At 36.9% G+C, this 21,650-nt stretch overlaps 1 long non-coding RNA gene and 2 pseudogenes across 1 annotated transcript; all 3 read left to right on the top strand.

The window, feature by feature from the left end:
- Positions 1 to 4,864: 4,864 nt before the first annotated feature.
- On the top strand, positions 4,865 to 6,419 carry LOC137727595 (uncharacterized). Its single transcript, XR_011067825.1, has 3 exons — positions 4,865 to 5,073; positions 5,431 to 5,485; positions 6,275 to 6,419. It is a non-coding gene; the product is annotated as an uncharacterized lncRNA (long non-coding RNA).
- Positions 6,420 to 6,564: 145 nt separating this feature from the next.
- Positions 6,565 to 14,449, top strand: LOC137727592 (TMV resistance protein N-like; annotated as a pseudogene).
- A 3,008-nt stretch (positions 14,450 to 17,457) lies between these two features.
- LOC137728297 (disease resistance-like protein DSC1) lies at positions 17,458 to 21,529 on the top strand (annotated as a pseudogene).
- The last annotated feature ends 121 nt before the right edge of the window (positions 21,530 to 21,650 follow it).

The raw sequence follows: 21,650 nt of genomic DNA, 5'->3' as shown, positions 1-21,650 counted from the left end.
TAGAATTTACAAATTACTTACCTTTCAACTCCAGGAAACTGATTTTTGGCTTAATTTTGTCAGTGTCGAATACTTACAATGGGCTTTCCAGTGACAACAACTGATGAGTGACCATTAAATTTGGAGTACTCATCCAACATCCATGCCATGGTCTGAACATTGGTGCCCATATCGGGTGCGGGAACATCAGTATGAGTTCCAATGGGGTCATGGATTTTCTGAGCGAAGACGCGATCAGACGCTCCAACTTGCTCAAACTTAAGTCCCTGGGGGTGCATCCGATTCCACCCTCGGCTCCACCATATGGAATGTCGGCCACAGCAGTCTTCCAGGTCATGAGTTGAGCCAGGGCATTCACTTCATCCAGATCAACCTTTAAGAAAACAAACCAACAACAAATTTGATACAGAATCCATCAACATAAGACATACACTTCGCTAAGCCCCTTGGGATTTTATCCCCTGTGATATGGTCCATATTAGCCTGCTTCTTCGTCGAAACCGACTTCACAAACACCTTCTTCTTCTGTTTTCAAATTTTCAGAAACACCTGCTTCTCTCTCTCTCTCTCTCTCTCTCTCTTCCGCTCTCTGTCAGAGTCCATCCCCCCGAAACCCTCCTTGAAGGACAGCAAACGAAACTGCACACAACAACCCTCGAATTCACTCAAAACCGAGAAGAAAAAACCCACCTTCCCACCTCTGAAATCCATCAGCCATACCTCTCCCTGCGCTGTCTTCCCCTCGGCATCTCTCTCTCTGTCTCTCTCTGTCTCTCTCTCTTTCTCTCTCTGTCTGTCTCTCCGTTTCTTCCGCTCTCTGTGAGAGCTTAATTTCCCCGAAACCATAAATGAAGGACAGCAAGTGGAACCCTTACACGGCAACCCTTTAATTCACTCAAAACCAAGAGGACAAAATTGCCCTTCCAACCTAGTCCACATATAATGGGTTTCTTGCAAATAAGGTGAAATGAAGGGGTAATTCGTCCTAAACCGTCCGGACAAAATCACCCTTATCAGTTCAAATAATATCCTTCAAACCCAGCCCAATTCTCATGGTTTTTTTGTAAATAGCGTGAAATCGAGGGGCAAACAATTGACTGTAGCCCAATGAACAGTCAATTGCTCCCTAGTTTTAGAATAGATAACTAGATAGTTTTGCCCGCGCGTTGCTGCGGGATCACAAATTGTGTGAAAAATTTGTTTCAAAGATATAAAAAGATTGTACGACAGAAAATGCTGAATAAATCTTTATATACGAAAGATTTGATTGATACAATCTATATACAAAAGATGATGTGCATGTGAAAAAGATTAATCTTTACTTACATTCCTGCATTCTTACATTTTTTGAACTCACCTACTTTAACTCCTCCACACTCAATAGGCACGAACCTTCATCTTTCTTGTTGGATTAAAAGCTGGCAAATCGCAGAGCTGAAACCATTTTCATTCAATTACAAAGTTGTAGAATCAAAATATCAATTTACGAAATCACAAATATGCAGATTAAATTGCATGTAAATAAATGTGTAAATAGAAAAGTATCAAATTGCAAAAGAAATGTTAACACAACACCACTACAATAATAAGAAATCTCAAATAATAACATCTACCACATATGATTTTTTAAAATGGATACCGGTAATAGATAACTTATAGCTTTCACTTGCTTACTGTTGTTAATGAGATACAAAATACAGCCAACAAAAGAAAACATAACAAATGCCAAAAGAAAGATTAAGCTCCCAATCAAGTATTTAAATGAAAGAGATGTAAAGGTAGTCAAATAACTGAAAAACATCAATGTTTCAAATAATAACCATCACAAAATTATTCCACTCAAAGTCCCCTAAATAACACATCATGGGCATCCTGCCACGATTATCTGAGAATATATCATTGGTTACTGTTGAAAATATACTGCATTATCTTGAATTCAAGGTACAAACAATGAAGAATGCACATGAAGAACACACAATTTCTTTGCAAAACAATTTTATAATGTTATAATGTTGAATTGGAAATTCAGAATGAACTTCATTAGTTCAATATGAAAAATTCAAGAATTTAATTACACTGAAAAATGAAAATCACGAAGCAACGAAGAAGCAAGCAAACTACAGAATTCAAAGAACCAAACATGCCAGAACTGAAACATTAAAAATAGCATTTACCTATTTCAAAGATAAAAAATCTCAGATATCAGTATATCAGCACTCCCTGCAAAACACCAAAATCAGAAAATTAGTAATTTGATATCATTGTATCTTAAGAAACCACCAAATTTCCAATCAAAGAAAAAGTAATAAAAACCCCTGCATAAAATAATCAGAAGATAAAAGCTGAAATTTGTATAGCATTTGTGCAATTCCTTGCTGTCTGGTTTCAAATTACTCTTAATTCTCATCCAAGTTAATGGGTTTTGAATCGCCACCAACTTCTACAATTCCCAAATCACAAAATTCTAGTAAAGGGTATGCCAAAAACACAAATTCAAAATTCAATTTCTTTTTGTACAGGACAATAGAAAGATTGAGACTTTTTTTACTTCTACAGTTCTACACACTTTCAAGCTCTAAATTTTCTCGCAAACAAACAGAAAGTCAAAGAAGTTGTACCTGGTCCAAGAGGAGCAGTGCTAGAAGAGATCTCTGGTGAGAAACTTAATAAGATGGACCAAACCATTGAACAAAGAAACTCAGTGAGACTAAAAGAACGATAATCAACCATAACAATTATAGTTAACAATAAATGTAAAAACCCAGAACCATTAACCTTCCTTAAAAATATGAACTATTGTCCTTATTACTATGTATTTAACCAGATCGCAAACAATCTCATTAGATCTCATGATATCATGAGGGGGCATAAACACATGCAATTATCAAGAAGTTAATTCTCCAATATCTAATCACAAATCCCAAACATAAACAACGGAGTGCAAGGGATAAGAACATATTGGACTGATGAACGGAATAGCTAATGTGATGAAAATACTCAAACCAACAACGCTGCAACTCCTGAAAAATCATAGACTCACAAAATCTGGTTTTACCAGGCAACCGTGGACAACCCATTGCAATTTACTGCAAAACAAAATTGTTAGTATATCCAAAACACGATTAAAACCCACAAATCCATCACCAAAACAAATAATTTGCCTAACAAAATTAATCATATTAACAATTTTTTCAACCTGATATATAGATACACAACGACATGTATAAACATATCAGAGATATAGAGAGAGAAAGAGAGAGGTAGAGGTAGAGAGAGACCTGATGGTGTTGATGAACACTGGACAGTGAGAAAAGCAGCGGACAACTGGAGGTTGCTAAAAGAGATTAAGTACAGTGAAAAATTAAATATTTGACTTCTGGGTACTTGAGAAGAAGTGAGATTTAGTTACCTATGTAAGGAGAGATTGGGAAATACTCTGAAACCCTTGCATCAGCAATCGCAAGATCAGGAAGAAAAAAAACCTTGGAAACCAATCTTATGACCTTCCACATAGCGCCGACAAATCTAGGTTTACAGGGATGCAAAACTCATCTGAAAAAAGAGAATCCAAACAAAATCTCAAATAAAATAAAAAAATTTAAAAGAAAAAAGAAAAGGAAAACCACGATCACAAAACCCCATATTTGAACAAAAGAAAACCCCATATGTAAGATCCGAAGAACTCACCAAGAAATGCTATCCTTTATGGGTAAATTTTTTCTTCGAATCAAACCGAAAGCGTTTATTGGTTGGGTGGTTTTTCAGCAAAACGGAGAAAGTGAAAGAGAGAAAATCCCTTAAACCACGAAAATCAGCAACCCTTTCCGCGAAAGAAAGCACGGTTATCACAGGAAACAGAGGATTGGAAGAAAGAACAGCCAAAACGAAAAGAGCAAAAGCCGAAATCAAGAAAAGCAACGAAGGAACAAAACCCTAACTCAAGATGACTCTCGAAGTCGAGAGAATAAGATGAGCGCCTCGTGGAAAACAGGGACACAAACGGAAAGAAAACAGAGAAGCGAGGGCAGTTTCGTCCGGACACTGGTCATCCACAGTAAACAACCCCTACGGGTTTTAGCATATATGATATAATATAATGTAATATAATATAATATAATATAATATAATTTGGATCCCCTCCTGATCTCCTGACCCATCATCGTGGACCGTTCGATTTTTATCCAATGGTTACAAATAGGGAATCTCTTTAAAGTTATAATAATTATAACCGTTGGACAAAAATCCAACGGTCCACGATGATAAGTCAGAAGGATCCTCTCTATTAGATCCATATCTCAATAGAAACACACTTTTAACAATAAAAATATTAAAAAAACTTTCCCATCTCGTGGAAAAAGGATTTGGATCCTCTCCAAAGCTAATGGAGAGGATCTTCCTGATCAATCATCATGGACCGTTAAATTTTTATCCAACGGTTACAATCATTATAACTTTAAATAAACTTTTACTTGTAACCATTGGATAAAAATTGAACAGAAACCTTTCCATTAGCTGAGGAGAGGAGAGAATCCAAATCCATGGAAAAAGAAACCAATAAAAAGCCAGTCAAGCACTCCCTCAAGGTCAAGAGTCTATTGAGCCAATAGCACTAAATTGCAGTCCTCAGGTCGTCGCTAATTTGGACAAAAATGGCCGGCCTTCTTCGACCCGTCGGTCCTCTCTCTTTTCCTCTCTTTTCTTCTGCAATCCCAGCCAAACGTTTTTTCCTGCAAAAATCCATCTACATTCACATACCTTTTTACAAATTTCTCGGAAAAAATTATTGCGCAAGTATTTTTATATAAATCGTGTGTTGCACTTTTTTTGTTGACCGCGAAAGTCTTTGTCTTTATGGAAAAAAAATCCATCTCCATTCACACACCTTTTTACAATTTTCCCAGAAAAAAATTATTGGGCAAGTATTTTTATATAAATCGTATGCTGCACTTGTTTTTTTGTTGACCGGGAAAGTCTTTGTCTTTGTGGAAAAAGAAGGAAGCTTCGCTGTGGATTCAAGAACCCTTCTCCGGGATCTTTGATTCATCTGTGTTTTCTGCAAGGGAATTATCTCCGGTGAGTATTTTGAAATTTTCCCAGAGCTTTGAACTTTTAGCTGGAATTTTGTCTGTTTAGGGAGACTTGGGTCAAGTCAATTGGATCAAGTCAGTTTTTTGAGCTTGATATGTGTTTGTTGTAGTTTGTAATTTGTGAATATTGAATATGCTTGTTTTCATTAGTTAAATTGCTGCTTGGTACACCTGTTTCTGCATCTTTTGGTAGAGAGATGATGAATTGGGTTTTGCTTCCTGTGTTGTTTCCATAATTTGTTTTCAAATTTGGGGTTAATTAAAGCTAAAATATTGTAAAGCTTTTGAGTGTTTATTGGTCTAATTTGGGTTCATTTCTTGTTGCTTTTGAGTTTTGTTTCAGGGCTTAGTGTTTACTAATGCTGGGGTTTTGTGGAATTCAGTATTCTTGAGCTCTGGTAATAAAAAATAGCGAATTTAGGCAATTTTGATGGCTTTTTCGATGCATATGTATCATAATTCAATTTTCCTTAGCTAGGGCTACAATGTAGCCATGACTATGAATGCTTAAATTGTGGTTACAAAGTCAAGGATGATGTAGATAACAGTATAGGCACTCATTGTTGTAAGGCAAGTTTGTCTATTATGGTTACAAAGTCAAATGATGATGTAGATAACGTTTTCTCTTTGCATTTATTTTTTAATTACATCATAAGGTTCAGCTACATTCAGATTATAATTTAAGGCGTATATTGTGTTGGATTAAAAATGGAGTGTGTTTTACGAATGAAATTTCTGTATAAGAATGCCCAGGTATTTACATGTATATGTGTGTGTACTTAGGAAAATAGTCATTTAGGTAGCTGAGTGAAGTCCGCATGATGATTACGATTTGGGATTTATATTTAGTTATATTAAAAAAAATTATTTGGTTAAAAGAAAGGGGAAAAATAAAGAGGAAGATAAATTATGTGCCTGGATAGAGATTTCTTAGTTTAAAGCGTGTGCGTTTTGTAATTTTTTTTTTTAATCTTTCTTAGAAACAGAGCTTAAGAATAAAGAGGAAGAAAAATTATGTACCTAGATAGTGATTTCTCATTTTAAAGTGAGTGAACTTTGTAATTTTTTTTAAAATGTTTCTTAGAAATAGAGTTTTCTCAGTTATTAGTGCTTTGAATGAAAAAAAAAAAATCATTGTAATACTGGTCCTTTGTGTATCTAATTTGTAACTGTATTTTCTATTGCAGATCATTGTCAGAGCAATTTATATAGCTACAGAGTGCTCTTGCTGAGATTGAAAAAAAAAAAAAAAAAAAAGGTGAGTCCGGCTACTAAGTAGCGTTAAGTTTGGAATTTACAAATTTCTATTAATCATTTTGATAAATGTTTATATATATATAGAGAATTGTTATTAGCATTCCAAAAATCTCATTCTACACTCCAAACTTTCTATATGAGGAAAGAAAAATACACTTGTGAGAAGTGTAGAATGAGATTTTTGAAGTGCCAATAACACTTCCCTATATATATATGCCAATTCTTTGAATGAAAAAAAATATTGTTATAGTGTTATTGTTTTGTACATCTTATTTATGACTACGTTTTCTATTGCACATTAGTGCCACAACAATTTATATAAGCTACAAAGTGCCTTTGCTGAAATTGGCAAGCAAAAAAAGAGGGTTAGCTGACAAGTAATGTCAAATTTAGAATTTACAAATTTTTTTTAATTATATTGATAATTGTTTATACATATATATAAATGTGTCTTGGTATTTGTATCATTCTTTAAAATCTTTTGGTATATCAAATGTCATTCCGTGTTAAATTTGTATTTCCGTTTATTTCTTTTGTAGTGTGGTTCAACTTTTTTTTCTTTTCTTTTATAGGTTAAAACATCTTTGGTGGTGGTTAACAATTTCGTTACTTCACAGTTTAATAAATTTATTGTTCAATAATATTTATGTTGGTTTTTCACAGGGTTTGAGAACGTGGCATTATTTAACATTAAGTTAGTTTTGTTTGCGTTGCAGGATTCTCTACACGAAAGGTAAAACTTCAAAAATTATTGAGTTCAAATTTACCATCTGGTTTAATTTTACTTTTTACAATTAGAAGAAAGTTTCATATTCTGTTTAGGTTTTATTATACTCAAATTGAAATTTTAATTTTAGTAGTTTGTTTGCATATAATGTTATATGTGTTGTTTTAATATGTGTGTTGCATCTTTGTTAATTTTTTCCTTTTTCCCAATTTGTTTGCAGCTGTTTGTTTTCCAATTGGTCATAACAATTTGTTTGCAATATGTCTAAAAGATCTATAAATTTAAAGCTTATGGATTATGATGTCGGATTTCAGAGTTGACCCTTTCACGAAAATTATAAAACTTGTCTTGTTTCTGCGCCGAAGGTGCTTCAGCGATTTCGTCTTTTTTTTTGTCTAATCTCTGATGATTTTCCTGGATAGTTGTTTGTACGTATATTTTATTAAAAGATGCCTTTGCAAGTGTGCTTCGGACAAAACTGTCTTTTAATTAAGCATATTTAAAAGATTTTTTTTTTCTTTTTTTTTGGGTGAAGATTTAAAAGAAAAATTTTAAGTAGTAGCATTATCAAATATTTTTTGGTTGACTAATTCTAATTTAATTTTTGTCCTCTCTGGAGTGTTTGTAACTTTGTGCACATGCTCAGTAAGAACTAGGAAACTTCCTCGCATCAGGAGGAGGAGGTGGTGGGGTTCATTCTCTACTTTTTGTTCTTTCACTTTTCTTCTGTTTGAATGCACACAATTTCTACGCCGAATGTGCTGATGAGCAATTTCGTCTTTTTATTTTTTATGGTTTCTTTTTGGTCTAATCTTTTTTGATAATTTCCTCGATCGTCTATATTTTATTGAAAGATGCCTTACAGAGTTCTGCGGACAAAATTTTCTTTTAATAGTTGCATTATCAAAAAAAATTTAGGTGACTAATCCTTGTCTCTATATTTTATTGAAACACTTGTTAGGTGACTAGTCTCTCTCTTCAAATTTTTAGTTTTTGTCCTCAGCTGGTGTGTTTGTAATTTCAATTTTTCTGTACTAAAATCTGATCTAGTCTCAAATGCAAGAATAGTTCAGATTCTCTTTCTGTTCTGTGTAATCAAATACTCTCGCTTCGATCGCTTCAGTCTCTTCTCTAACAGATAGAGAGATGGATTTGATTGGGTTCATTCAAGTTTTCAACATCGTCGTCATCGCCATCGGGACTCTGTTGTACATGTGCTGCAGATCATTGACATTTTCTTCCTCGACTTCTTCTTCTGGTGCTGCTGATGCTGCTGTTGATGATAACGATGATGATGTTGATATCCCCTCTTCGAGAAAAGTATGATGTGTTTATTAGTTTCAGAGGTGAGGACACCCGTCTTACTTTTACCAGCCATCTTCATGCTGCCTTGCGTGGCAAGAAAATCGAAACCTACATGGACTGCAGGCTGGAGAGAGGAGACAAAATTGGACCCGCCCTAGGAGATGCAATAGAGAAATCAAGGCCTTCGGTGATCATTTTCTCCAAAAAGTATGCGTCTTCCACATGGTGCTTGATTGAACTCGTGCATATACTCAAATGCAAAAAGGAAAATGGCCAGATGGTTGTACCCATTTTTTACATCAGTCCATCAGAAGTGCGAAAACAAGAGGGGAGTTATGCAGATGCATTTGCTGAACTTGAAAATCGTTTCAAGGACCGTATGGATAAGGTGATCGAGTGGAAAGCTGCTTTGGTGAAAGCAACCGGTTTATCTGGGTTTGATTATTCAAACAAAAAAGGGTAACTAACTTTGTAACTTGCATCAATTTCTACTTGTGATTATTTCTTTTCAAATTTTTATTTTTATTGTTTATAGGAAAGGATATTCATTACATAGACTTCAAATTTTTATTAGGTAAATTGAACCTTATTCATAATCAATACAAATATAACACTGAGAAACACAAATTAACCATATTTGACATAAAATTCTAAACCATGACCAATTCACCAAACTTACACAACATGAAAGTTTACCCCATATCTTTCCCTCCAATACTTCACTATACTAACGTGTGTGTACCTTACCGAAAACCCCATCACAAAAACATCTTTTTTCGAAAATGAATCACCACATCACCAAGCAAACTGTTATTCAAATGAAAAAACTACTTAATACTTAATACCATAACCATAAAACCATAAACTACACTCAATATAATCATTAGCTAAACCAACACCATATTCAACATTCATTAAAAAAATTAAAAAAAAGTAAAAAATAAGGGTCAAATTAAACACCTTTAAACCACAAAATCGAAAACAACAAACCATATAATTAGTGAGTGCAGACTTTCCGGCATTCGGGACACCAATTATGCCAACAGACAATGCCTTTTGGTCCTCAGCCTTGACCATTTCCTTACTAAGTAACGTGAACGCTGATAAGTAACGTGAATGTTGATAAACATTCAGCACATAATAATAATAATAATAATAATAAGAATAAAGGTCATCGTTGCCTTATATACTCGTATAAACACAATACACAGCTTATCCCAGCTGAAGCAGAACTTGTAATTCATGCGAACTTTCTCGCTAAGCAAACAAATGGGTGTGCGAATTAGCTCAAATCCATGAAACTTTGAGATTGAGTAGGGTGGAGTGGTGGGTTTTACCTTGTTCGCATACAGAGGGACTAAATCTCTTTCCTTCATGAACAAATCTTGCTCTATAGTTTTGCTGCTGCTACTAAATCGGCTTCTACTCGTCCTAATTCCTTATTCTCCTAATCGCAAAGAGGAACAATGATGTCAAAGAGAGGGAGCGACACCTGAGGAAAGCAACCTCAGATGACCAACATGTGGGAAAATTTGACAACAGCTGGGCCAAAGGGCATATTAGTAATTCTACTATGCAAAAATAAAAAATACAAAGGAAATGAACAGTGTCTTTGAACTGGGTTTACTAGACTAGTTAAAGCATTACTTACTATATATCGCTTATCATTTGTAATCCTATTTTGCAGGACGGAGGCTGATTTCATCAAGAACGTTGTGGAAGATATTTCAACGAAATTGAAACGTGAAACCTTACGTGATTTAAAGGACATGGTTGGAATTGAAAGCCGCATCGAGCAAGTTGAATCGTTATTAAGGACTGATGATTGGAAAGGTGTTTGCACCGTAGGCATTTGGGGTATGGGTGGTATTGGAAAGACCACCCTTGCTAAGGCTGTGTTCAACAAACTCTCTTCTAAGTTCGAAGCTTCTTGTCTTCTTAACAATGTTAGGGAGAAGGCAGAGCAAACAGACGGAGTCGATCAATTGCAAAAAACACTTTTTAGAGAGATCTTGAAGGAAAAAAATCTCTCCATAAATGGGAAGAATGTTAAAGAAAGGCTCAGCCGTACAAAGGTTCTCATTGTTTTTGATGATGTTAGTGACTGGATGCAAATAAAAGATCTAGTTGGACACTACGAAGATGGAAGTAGAATCATCGTAACAAGTAGAGAACGGAGCGTACTCAAGAAAGCTGTTAGTGATGAAAAATATATATATCAGGTTCAGAAAATAAAAACTGATGACGCTCTTCGGCTCTTTCAATTTCATGCTTTCAAGGGTAACTCTCCCAGAGAAGATTATACAGAGTTGTCGGCAAGGGTGGTAAAATATGTTCGAGGCATTCCACTGGCTCTTGAAGTTTTGGGTTCCTTATTCTTTGAATGTGAGAGCAAAGACGAGTGGGAAGAAGCATGGAGCACACTGAGAAATTATCCCAATGAAAAAATTCAAAATACGTTGAGAGTAAGCTATAATAGATTACCAAGATATGCGCAGGAGGTATTTCTTGATATAGCATGCTTTTATAAAGGGAAACCTCGTGAGGATGTAATAAAGATGGTAGACTTTCGCCAACGGCATGGTGGTTCATGTGCGGCAGATGGAATTAGAGTTCTCCGTGATAGGTCTCTCATATCGATTGCTTCGAAATGGAAAACCATAGATATGCATGATTTGGTACAAGAAATGGGTTGGTCAATTGTTCGCGAACAATGTATTGAAGAGCCCGGAAGACGTAGTAGGTTGTTCATTGATGAGGATATCTATCATGTATTGAAAAATAACACGGTAAGAGCTGCAAGTGGATTCACAATTATTTTAAACAATAAAGAAAAGAAATAGATCGATAAAATACTGTGTACTTGCTATGAGAAGACAGCTAGAGAGAACTCATTTACAAAAAATAAGTCATATTCCTACAAATGTAGTTTAGATTAAATTTTGTTGTGTGTTAGTGTGTTCCCATTTGTACTTTGCTGTTGGTTGTCAGGGAACTGAAAACGTTCAAGCCATAATCTTTCCCGAGTATTCAAGGATTGGAGAGCAAAACTTGGATCGTGCAGACTTCAAAAAGATGTATAATATGAGATTGCTCAAAGCTCGTTTTTGGAGGAGCAAAACATTAAACCTTAAAACTCTCTTTCTTCCCAATTCTCTTCGTTATCTTAACTGGGTGGGATATCCTTTGAAATCTTTGCCCCCAGAATTTTCTGCTGAAAATCTTGTTGAGCTTCACATTCGCTTCAGCGATGTCACGCAACTTTGGGATGGAGGCCAGGTATATGTGCTTGTTATAGTTTTTATTTTTTTGCGTAAGATGTAGTGCAGAAACTTATTCAGACTAAGTTGTTAATTCTTACCTTTTCTCTTTGATTTGTTACAGAATCCTAAGAACTTAAAAGTGATCAACCTTAGTGAATGCACACGTCTAACTGCACTTCCAAATCTCTTGGGGAGTCCAAATATCGAGCACATGGATCTTTCTGGATGTGAAAGTTTGGTTGAAATTTCTCAGCATTTTAAAAATCTTGACAAACTTACTCATCTTAATCTTTCACGGTGCAAGAGTCTCGAGTACCTTCCAGAGATGCCAGACAATATTGAGGACATGTATCTTTCTGGATGTGAAAGTTTGGTTGAAATTCCTCAGCATTTTAAAAATCTTGACAAACTTACTCATCTTAATCTTTCACAGTGCAAGAGTCTCGAGTACCTTCCAGAGATGCCAGACAATATTGAGGGCATGGATCTTTCTAGATGTGAAAGTTTGGTTGAAATTCCTCAGCATTTTAAAAATCTTGACAAACTTACTCATCTTAATCTTTCACGGTGCAAGAGTCTCGAGTACCTTCCAGAGATGCCAGACAATATTGTGGGCATGGATCTTTCTAGATGTGAAAGTTTGGTTGAAATTCCTCAGCATTTTAAAAATATTGACAAACTTACTCATCTTAATCTTTCATGGTGCAAGAGTCTCGAGTACCTTCCAGAGATGCCAGACAATATTAAATTCTTAAGTTTAAGCTACACTGGCATAAAGGAGTTGCCGTCATCAGTTTGGTCTCATGAAAGAATTTCTTCCTTGGATATTACCCATTGTGAAAAACTCAAGGAACTTCCAAGCAACACTTGCAAGCTGAAAGTCTCTGGTGCTTTTAGTCTAAATGGCTGCACCTCTCTTGAAAAGTTTTGGGAGCTTCCCGGGGGTATTGGTGAATTAGATTTGTCTCACACAAGAATACAAGTATTGCCCACATCATCAATGAGGTGTCTCCTTTGTCTCACCAAACTTAAACTGAGGAATTCCATGAATATTGCGACTCTCCCACCCAGAATTTGTGAGTTGAAATCTCTTGAGGAACTTGATCTCTCTTGTTGCTCTGAACTTGAAGTTGTCCCAAGTAGCATCTACGAATTAACAAATATAAAAACGCTCAGCTTTAGTTACTGTCAGAAACTTCAAAAGTTTTGTGAGCCGACTGGCTCAGTTGGTTTTCTCTCACTTGAAGTACTAAACCTCCATGGCAGCGGTATCTTAGAAATCCCTGAGGGTGTCATTTGCTCAACCTCATTACGGGTTCTTGATCTGGGAGAAACCAAAATTCGGAGCATACCCTCAAGCATTAAACAAGTTTCTCAGCTGTCTAGGCTGTGCTTATCCTGGTGCATGAGCCTTCGATCTTTACCAGAGCTCCCAATGGTACATCGCCTTCATGCAGATGGCTGCGAGTCACTGAAGACAGTATTGAGTTCAAGGACTACAATTACACGATGTTGGAATAGATATGAATTGCTACACGAGGAACATACTTTTTTGGATTGTCCAAGCTTGGGTTATGATGCAAGGAGCAGCATAATGGCTGATTCACAGCTTAGAATCATGCGAGTAGCAACTGCGTCTTCAAAGTTAAAAAAAGAGAAAGAAGATTTCGTATGTTTCTCACCTGCATCTTCAAATTTAATCGAAGCAAATGAAGGTTGCTATTGTTTGTCCAAGGAAGGTGATGTATGTCTCTCTCTCTCTCTCTCTCTCTCTCTCAAGTAACATGATGTCAATCAATGTTGCAGGAAAAGTTTAAAGAGGAAGATTATGCATCTCTCTCTTTCTGTTAAGTAACAAGATGTCAATCAATGTTGCAGGAACATCTCTCTCTTTCTGTTATGCACTCTGGGCCCTCAGTTTCCATTCTATGTTCGGGAGATAAAATTCCAAATTGGTTCCTACATCAAAATGAGGGGACTTCAATAAATGTCAGGCTTCCTGCAAATTGGTTTCGTGAAGGTTTCTTGGGATTCGCTCTCTCTTTTGTTCACTCCAGTGACTTTTGCCCATATGACTGGTTTGAATGCAAGTACAATTTCAAAACTGGAGAGGGGGAAAGTCATGAAATCAAGTGTTATTACGGATTTGATAAAGGATCGGCTGATTTCGCAGATACACAGCATGTGTTCGTATTCTATAAAGACCTTGAATATGAAGAGAGAACAAAATGGTCCTCTGCTTTTTACGACCGCGTCACTGAGGTCTCTGTTCACTTCGATACGGTGGCGGAAAAGTGTGGGATGTGCCTATTGTATGCCGAAGATGCTGAGAAATTAAAATGTCATGTCATGTCGCAACAAGAACAAGATGAGCATGCAGCAAGTGGGAGTGGTAATCCTGAAGCCAGTGGAAGCAATGAATCTGAGGAAGCAAGTGGAAGCGATGACTCTGAGGGAGAAAGTGGGGTGGTGATCCTGAAGCCAGTGGAAGCAATGAATCTGAGGAAGCAAGTGGAAGATATGACTGTGAGGGAGAAAGTGGGCGACGAGGAAGCAAAAGAAGACGACTAGTCTAGAGGAAGCAAGTGGAAGAGATGAGTCTGAGCAAGCAAGTGGAAGTGATGAGCCAGATGCAAGTCGAAGGGATTAATCTGTTGTTGGTTTAGGGCTCTCCTGAACTGATCTTTAAAAAATAATTTAAAGATAAAAAATTTGAGTAGTTCATCCAGTATTCAACCACAATTCTATGTTAAACGTGTGAAATATATTAAAATTATCTACATCTATCTCAAAATCTATTTACATCCTAATTAAGGGAGGAGTAAGAGATGAGAAATTTCATACCAACATGCAGTCCTTGTTGAAGAAATATAAAGTATTCATTGAGTTCTACAAATATAATTAATACCTGCGTCATAATAGATCACCTATCAATTAAGATTGCTATACAAACCAAAGAATTCGGTCGATTCAAAAATCGAAGCCCATAACAAAATTTGTGAAAATTTTGTCAAAAGAGAAAACAACTAAAATCATTGACAAATAGATACAACAAAGATAAAATTCATTGGAACTCCTGTTGAAGAAAATAATAAGCAACATTTACGGAAAAAAAATTCAACGATATTGAGAAAATTACTTGACCTTCTTTGTCATTGATAACTATTTTGACAAAATTTGATATAGAATCAACGACATCGAGAAAAGAAAAAAGTGCAAGGCCTTTGAGCTTGTTTCTAATTTCCTCATAAACATACGAACGAAAAGAAAGTAAAAATGAGTGCAAATAAAACATTCTGAAATACGACTTTCTTTTATCAGATTCACATCTTTCATTTTAAGAAGTTACCTCTGAAAATGCCAATCTATCAGCAACATCATTTGTGCACTCAAAAAGCCTTGTTAGCTGACGGGTTACTCTCAAGATAGAAACTGGGACTCTTGTTATATTTGCCTCTTGCCCCGCAAACCTTTCACACAATGTTATTACCTGAAAGCAAAAGGCACTTTTAAAAACCCCAGACCTTGGTTATAATGAGGGTGAGGCACAGTAGGAGCTGGCCTTAAGCTCAGTTGCAGAGTATAAAAATTAGAGGAAGAAAGGACAATGAAGGGCCTCTGGTGGTAAACATCCTCGCTCACCTCTTGGGTTGTCCAAGCGCGGGGGCCAGCAAATGTGAGAAGCTTCCCACTGACTTTCTCATTTCTTAAACCTATAAGGGTCGGAGGAGCTACATACTAATACCAAAAATAAAAAGTGTTCAGATACCATAACGAGAGGTAAACAAAAAGAAGGTATTTCTAACATCAACCAGGGAAACGGTCAATGCATGATTAAACTGGGTGTCCATGTATGCAATTCTTGTGGGGCCATCTGTTCCCCATACTGATTTCTCTTCTAATATAGGCACTGCAATACTAACATCAAAATAGATATTCCTCTCACAACGAAACACAAGAAACTGTAATGACAGAAGGATAACTAGCATACATAATTATTGATTGTTCTATGAAATCATGTCCTTGGAAAGATTTGTTTCCGAACATATGATCATTCTCCACGCATATGCATACCTTTTCAGGGTGTGTGTGCTTAGATGCATGCCTGTGTTTTGAATGATTTTTAAACATGCAACTTCTTATAACTCTATCTGGTTTAATTGTTGTTCTGATAAAGAAGGTGAATGGGGGTTGGAGGAGTGCTACATGAGAATAAGAACAATAAGAAGATACGGAAATTAATTTGAAACATCAAGCTGACAGTGAAGCACAAATCTGGATATGCCAGTAACAAGATAGTAAGAGAGTAAGTTTATGTGAAACCTACTTCCATGAATCCACATAAACGAATTATGACGTGATTTAATTTATGCATGAATCCTGGAGAAACTTTTCAGTGCAATACTTGATCTCCATAAGTGGAACTTCGGGATGCTTGTCACAGTTGTGGATGGAATAGAAAACAAATAAAATAACTTCATTGTGTAAGAGCAACTTTTCCTTCCCAATCTACCTAAATGGAGAAAATGGTTAGATAAGACCAAAAATGCACGCAGGACACATTAGCAAGTCCGGTAATGTTTACTGCAACATATAAAATAACTTCATGATCTTAGATGGATACACGAATCTCTAAATTGAATCGCAGCATTTTTTTAAATGTTGAACAATCCATAGACCTTTTCTAATTTATTCCTATTTTTTATTTGAACAAGGAATAACATAAATACACAAAAAGGTAGGAAACCAAAATTAGACAAAAATATGCTTTAATGGACGAACTGATCATTTAACGAATGAACTGCTCGTTCTGCTTATCAATGATAGCTTCAACAGTTGGGCATTAAAACTCACCTTTTTTATGGGCTCTTTAAAATTTATAAGAGTTAGTGAATTGTGTTGTGATTGGCTCATATTATGAGTTGGCAACAATTTCATCTCAACCATGTGGAGTGCTAGCTACTTTCGGCTAAAGAAAGGGACAAAGAAAAAGGGGACATCATTATGATGTCTAGCCCTTGATTTGTGGCTTTTACAAAGGCAAAGAATTGGCCTTGTGTGATGAGCCGAAAGAGAGAAGAGGAGAGAGAGAAGGCGGGGCCTTTTGTTTATATTAAGGCATTTGGTTATGCCTTTGTCTAGAGTGAAAGAGAGCATCCAAGGGGGAGAGCATTCGGCTCTCCCATGGAAAAGGTTGAACATGGGTTGAGAGAAAATCAAGAGAGCTAGAGTGAAATGTATTCTAGTGAAACGTAGGCAGTTTTTTGCCGAACCTCGTAAATTTCTCTATGTCTTTATTTCTTGTATTTTATTTTGTTCAACTGTGTGTGATTTTGGTGAGATTGTAATCTGAATCTCGGTTCCGCACTAACGAACGAGCCAAGGCACAACAAATTGGAATTACATTGACAACAGTAGCACGCCAATCTCTTAGAAAATCGTCAGGGGTTGGTCTCGGCCTAACCAAGCACGTAACATCATGTCCCTCATCAAGTGCTCTCCTCACAATCTGCCTCCCCAAAGTCTCGCTGGCACCGACCACCAGTATGCTGGAGGGTCTGACGGGTGTCCTCCGAGCAAGATTGACAGCCCCAGCTCCCGCACTGGCCGTACATTTCATGAAACGCCATGTATTGGTCCCTGCACACACAAATCAAAAATTGAAAATTCAGTTCTTTTCAAATTTGAAAACAAATATGGGTTCTTTTCAAGTTTGTAAACAAAAATATGGGATTTTTTTTTTGCGATTTGTGAATAAAAATGGAAGCTTTCCTGTTGAAGGGAGGAGACGAATGAGTGGCGGTAGAGGTGGAAGAAGATGACGAAGGAAGGAGATGGTCTGGAGCTAAACTCCGGCATCATGACAGCGAGGCTTGGAACGATAGCGTTTCGGAGTCTTGGTGATGGAGGTTTCCTGGTGTTGCCAGCAGGGTGGGAAGCCTCTAAGCCATTGCCATTTTTAAAAGCCCACTCTCTCTGTCTGTCAGCGTATGAGCTCCGTGTTGCCACATCATTCTCCAAAGTGGACTAAGATTTTCTGCCACTTGTCGCAGCTCATTTCTGTCATACAACCCGACTCGCCCCGACCCTGGCATATTCTAGGTCACTTTGGGCCAACTTCCAAACAAAGCCCAATTAGTCAAGACAAGGGGAGGACGTCAAAAAAAAAAAATGAGGAAAACGAGTCTTTGCAAGAGTTGAGTTGATTTGATCAAATTTAAATTCCTTGCATTGCGAATGGTTGGAATTAAAAGTCCATCGAGCAAATTGAATCGTTATTAAGTATTAATGATTGGAATGGTGTTTGCATGGGTGGTATTGAAAAGGCCACCATCCACGACCATATATAATCAAACATAAATCGCATACATGTGGGCGTAGGTGGCGTTGTGTTTATGGATTTTATTTAATATGAGAATTCCAAAAGCATGAGTTTTCCCGCTTCCAGGTTGAGCGCGACTGATCATATCTCGCCCTTGCATCACTGGTTCCACACACAGCCTCTATAACCAAAATCCCCAACAAAAGAAAAAAAAAAATATATATATATATATATATATTAATACGTAGTCCATATACAACTCAACCGGCCTGTGACTAAGGCATAGGCAGATTTCATACTTAAATTTCCACAGAGTCCCTCCAGATCAAAGAGTCTGTGCAATTATCCTCTTGAAAAGGTTTGAAAATGTTAGGGAGAACTCAGAACAAACAGATGGACGAGATCGCTTGGAAAAAAAACTTCTTAAAGAGATATTAAAGAAAGAAGATCTATCCATAGGATCGACTTTTGTTAGAGAAAGCCTCAGTCGTACAAAGGTCCTCATTATTTTTGATGATGTGAGTGATTCAATGCAAATGAAACATTTAGCTGGCAATCGTCTTTAGTATGGCACTGGAAGTAGAATCATTTTCACGAGTAGAGATAGGAGGACGTTTAGGCCAACTGTTGAAGAGGATAAGATCTACGAGGTTGAGGGATTAAAACCAGATGACGCTCTTCAGCTCTTATGTTTGCATGCTTTCAAGAATAACAGTACTCCTATGACAGATTATAAGGGGTTGGCAGAAAAGGGTTGGATTATGCTGGAGGCATTCCTTTAGCTCTCGTACTTCTGGGGTCCTCATTCCTAAATTGCAAGAGCAAAGAAGAATGGGAAGATGAATTGAACAAACTGAAAGAATTTCCCAATGAAAATATCCATAAAGTGTTGAGACAAAGTTATGATGGATTGGGAAGAAATGAGAAGGAGATATTTTTGGATATAGCTTGTTTTCATAAAGGGAAGGATGTGGACGAGGTAAAACGAATGTTCGATATTCGTGGATTCTCTGTGGCAGGCGGAATTAGAGTTCTCATTGATATGTCTCTCATATCAATTCATTCAACAAAGAAAAGAATAGAGATGCATGATCTGCTACAAGAAATGGGAAGCATAATTATACTTGAACAATGTATTGAAGATCCTTGTCAACGGAGTAGGTTGTTCAAGTATGAGGATGTCCATCGTGTACTGCAAAATAACACGGTAAGAGCTAAACGTATTCAATTTCTTTCGTTTCTTTTTTAATAAAAACAAATAACAAATTTTAGATGATATCACACCAAAGAAAAGCTCGTCTATAAAATTTAATTACTGATTGAATTTTGTTGTATGTATATTCACATTTAAAATTTGCTCTTATTGTCAAGGAACTCCAATTGTTCAAGCCATATTGGTTCGCTCGTATAAGATTGAAGAGCAAAAATGGAAACGTGCAGACTTCAAAGTGATGTCTAACCTAATGATGCTAATTGTGGTTAACTCTAGAATGGTTGACGCTTACTGTAAATTAACCTCTTCTCTAGATCTTCCCAATTCTCTTCGTTATCTTAGGTGGGAAGGATATCCTTTGAAATCTTTGCCGTCAAGTTTTTCTCTTGAAAATCTAGTTGAGCTTGATATGCCCGGAAGCCGAGTTAAAAAGCTATGGAATGAAGAGCAGGTATATATGCCTATTTTAGTTCTTGTATAAAAATGCAGTGCAGAAAGTCTCCCTTATTAATTCTTTGTATTCTTCTTTGCTTTTGTTACAGAGACTTGTGAACTTAAAATTGATCAATCTGAAGTGGTTTGTAAATCTAACTGAAGTTCCAAATCTCTCTGGGAGTCGAGAAATTGTGCACATAATTCTTGGTGGTTGTGCCAGTTTGGTTGAAATTCCTGGGTGTTTTCAACATCTTGACAAGCTTACTCATCTTGATCTTGCATATTGCAAGAGTCTCAAGTATCTTCTAGAGATGCCAGAGAATATTGAAATCTTAGATTTACATCACAACGGTATACAGGAGTTGCCTGAATCAGTTTGGTCTCACGAAAAAATTTCTTACTTGGATATAACAGATTGTAGAGACCTCAGGAAACTTCCAAGCAACATGTGTAAGCTGAAAGTCTCTGGTTGTTTTGATCTATAGTGCTGCACATCTCTTGGCAAGGTTTCTAAGCTTCCCAGGGATATAAGTGAATTATCATTGGTTGGTTGCAAGAGACTTGTGAGTCTCCCAACCGACATTTGTAAGTTGAAATCTCTCAAGACACTCAATATCTATGGGTGCTCTGAACTTGAAAACTTCCCGGAGATCTTGGAGCCAATGGAACATCTCAACTTTCTTAGTTTGAAAGGGACAGCGGTTGAAAAGCTTCCTTCGTCTATTGGAAATGTAATTGGGCTTGAAACATTAGATCTTGGTACGTGTAGGAACCTAAGTGTTGTCCCGAGTAGTATCTACTGTTTAACCAACCTTAAAACTCTTAGGTTTCGTTACTGTCGGGAACTCAAAGAGTTGCCGTCCAGCTCTGTTCATTTGCTATCTTTGGAAATTCTAGACCTCCTAGGCACCCGCATATCAGAAATCCCTGATGGTCTCGTTGGCTCAACCTCATTGCAAGATTTGGATCTGACTGGAAGCCTGATTAGTAGCATACCTGCAAGCATCAAACAAGCTTCTCGGTTGCATAGACTAAGCTTAATCAGGTGCGAGAAGCTTCAATCATTACCAGAGCTCCCAGTGCAATGTGATCTTGAAGCTAAAGGTTGCACGTCGCTGAAGACGGTGTCAAGTTCAAGGACAGCACTCACACAAGGTTGGGATAAATACACATATTTTGGGAACCGTAATTTTTTTAATTGCCAAAAATTGGATCATAATGCAAGGAGCAACATGATGGATGAAGCACAACATAGAATTTTGCGAGTGGCAACTAATTCGTCAAACAAATCTTATGGGAACCCTTGGTTTGTCATTGTATGTCCGGGAAAAGAAATTCCAAAGTGGTTCAGCTTCAGCTATCAAAGTGAGGGATCTTCAGTCCATATCAAGCTTCCTCCAGATTTTTTTCGAACAGGTTTTTCGGGTGTCGCTTTCTCTATTGTTGTTTCTTGTGTTTCCAACTGCGATAAAGAGTTTGTAATAAAAGCTAGGTGCAATTTCAAATCCCTGGGTGAAAGCCATGGACTGTTCGATTCTGCAATTTCTGTCGGACGATACGGCTGGAGATTGAATGACTGCTGTGACGACGGACAAGATCACGTGTACGTGTGGTATGAAAGCGTTATAAGTGAAGAGGAAGCGGAAATGTGCTCCCCTGATGTTTACAAACTTGCAAATGAGGCCTCTGAAGGTGAAGGTGAAAAAATGTGGTATATGCCCGTTGTATGGGAAGATGTCGATCGTGTCTTCATATCTGGGGAACCAAAAATACAAGAAGAAACAAGAGAAGATGAAACTTGGGAAGCCAGTGGATCAAGTTATAAGAATAAAGCAAATGAAAGTGATGATGAGTCAAAACTCAGAAGCCAGTGAATCAAGTGATGAGCCACAACTATTTGATTCAGAAGCCAGTGAATAAAGTTATGATCAGTTTGAGTTGAATGAAAGTGATGATGAGTCAGAAGCCAATGGATCTTTTTGGCTGAATGGGTCTTTTTGCCTGAATGCCATATCATTTTGAATTTGTCTATTCCTTTCGG

Source organism: Pyrus communis, chromosome 3 (genome assembly GCF_963583255.1).
Source record: "Pyrus communis chromosome 3, drPyrComm1.1, whole genome shotgun sequence".
Taxonomy (NCBI): Eukaryota; Viridiplantae; Streptophyta; class Magnoliopsida; order Rosales; family Rosaceae; genus Pyrus; species Pyrus communis.
The sequence above is the reverse complement of the archived record's forward strand: the minus strand, read 5'-3'. Positions and strand labels throughout refer to the sequence as shown.